The sequence below is a fragment of the Triturus cristatus genome, unplaced genomic scaffold (genome assembly GCF_964204655.1).
Source record: "Triturus cristatus unplaced genomic scaffold, aTriCri1.1 SCAFFOLD_335, whole genome shotgun sequence".
In the NCBI taxonomy this organism is placed as follows: Eukaryota; Metazoa; Chordata; class Amphibia; order Caudata; family Salamandridae; genus Triturus; species Triturus cristatus.
Genome location: NW_028187910.1, coordinates 243,968 through 246,126, shown reverse-complemented (window position 1 = coordinate 246,126; position 2,159 = coordinate 243,968).

Genomic DNA, 2,159 nt, shown 5'->3' with positions numbered 1-2,159 from the left:
ACTGTCACTGCCCTCTCTGTGCATGTGAGGTGCTCCAGTGTTAGGATGTCTACAGATACTGTCACTGTCCGTTCTCTGCATGTGAGGTGCTCCAGAGTTAGAATGTCTACAGGCATTGGCCCTGCCATGTCTGTGCATGTGAGTTGCTCCAGAGTTAGGATGTCTACAAATACTGTCCCTGCCCTGCCTGGATGTCTACAAACACTGTCCCTGCCCTCTCTGTGCATGTGACTTGCTCCAGAGTTAGGATGTCTACAAACACTGTCCCTGCCCTCTCTGTGCATGTGACTTTGTCCAGAGTTAGAATGTCTACAGGCATTGGCCCTGCCATGTCTGTGCATGTGAGTTGCTCCAGAGTTAGGATGTCTACAAATACTGTCCCTGCCCTGCCTGGATGTCTACAGACGCTATCACTGTCCTCTCTGTGCATGTGAGGTGCTCCAGAGTTAGGATGTCTACAAACACTGTTGCTGCCCTCTCTGTGCATGTGAGGTGCTCCAGAGTTAGGATGTCTACAAACACTGTCACTGCCCTCTCTGTGCATGTGAGGTGTCCTCTCTGTGCATGTGAGGTGCTCCAGAGTTAGGATGTCTACAAACACTGTCACTGCCCTCTCTGTGCATGCGAGGTGCTCCAGAGTTAGGATGTCTACAGACACTGTCGATGCCCTCTCTGTGCATGCGAGGTGTTCCAGAGTTAGGATGCCTACAAACGCTGTCACTGCCCTATCTGTGCATGCGAGATGCTCCAGAGTTAGGATTTCTACACATACTGTCACTGCCCTCTCTGTGCATGTGAGTTGCTCCAGAGTTAGGATGTCTACAAATACTGTCACTGTCCTCTCTGTGCATGTGAATTGCTCCACAGTTAGGACGTCTACTCATACTGTCAATGTCATCTCTGTGCATGTGAGGTGCTCCAGAGTCACTGCCCTCTCTGTGCATTTGCGAGGTACTCCAGAGTTAGGATGTCTACAAACACTGTCGCTGCTCCTCTCTGTGCATGTGAGGTGCTCCAGAGTTAGGATGTCTACAAAGACTTTCACTGCCCTCTCTGTGCATGTGAGGTGCTCCAGAGTTAGGATGTCTACAAACACTGTCGCTGCCCTCTCTATGCATGTGAGTTGCTCCAGAGTCAGGATGTCTGCAGACACTGTCACTGCCCTCTCTGTGCATGCAAGGTGCTCCAGAGTCAGGATGTCTACAGACAGTGTCCCTGCCCTGTCTGAATGTCTACAATCACTGTCACTGCCCTCTCTGTGCATTTGAGTTGCTCCAGAGTTAGGATGTCTACAGACACTGTCACTGCCCTCTCTGTGCATGTGAGGTGCTCCAGAGTTAGGATATCTACAGACACTGGTCCTAACATGTCTGTGCATGTGAGTTGCTCCAGAGTTAGGATGTCTACAAACACTGTCCCTGCCCTCTCTGTGCATGTGACTTGCTCCAGAGTTAGGATGTCTACAAACACTGTCCCTGCCCTCTCTGTGCATGTCACTTGCTCCAGAGTTAGGATGTCTACAAATACTGTTACTTTCCTCTCTGTGCATGTGAGGTGCTCCAGAGTCACTGCCCTCTCTGTGCATGTGAGGTGCTCCAGAGTTAAGATGTCTACAAACACTGTCCCTGCCCTCTCTGTGCATGTGAGGTGCTCCAGAGTTAGGATGTCTACAAATACTGTCACTGCCCTCTCTGTGCATGTGAGGTGCTCCAGAGTTAGGATGTCTACAGACACTGTCACTGCCCTCTCTGTGCATGTGAGGTGCTCCAGTGTTAGGATGTCTACAGATACTGTCACTGTCCGTTCTCTGCATGTGAGGTGCTCCAGAGTTAGGATGTCTACAAATACTGTCACTGCCATCTCCATGCATGTGAGGTGCTCCAGAGTTAGGATGTCTACAAACACTGTCACTGCCCTATCTGTGCATGCGAGATGCTCCAGAGTTAGGATGTCTACAGATACTGTCACTGTCCGTTCTCTGCATGTGAGGTGCTCCAGAGTTAGGATGTCTACAGACACTGGCCCTGCCATGTGGAAATGTGGATTTTCCTGATCAGTTATGTCCCCTATCTTGGACCCCAACGGTTCTATATGCATGTTACAAGTACATGTATGTTCCCTCCAGTTCCAGTTTCTAAGACGCAAACATATGTGTGTCT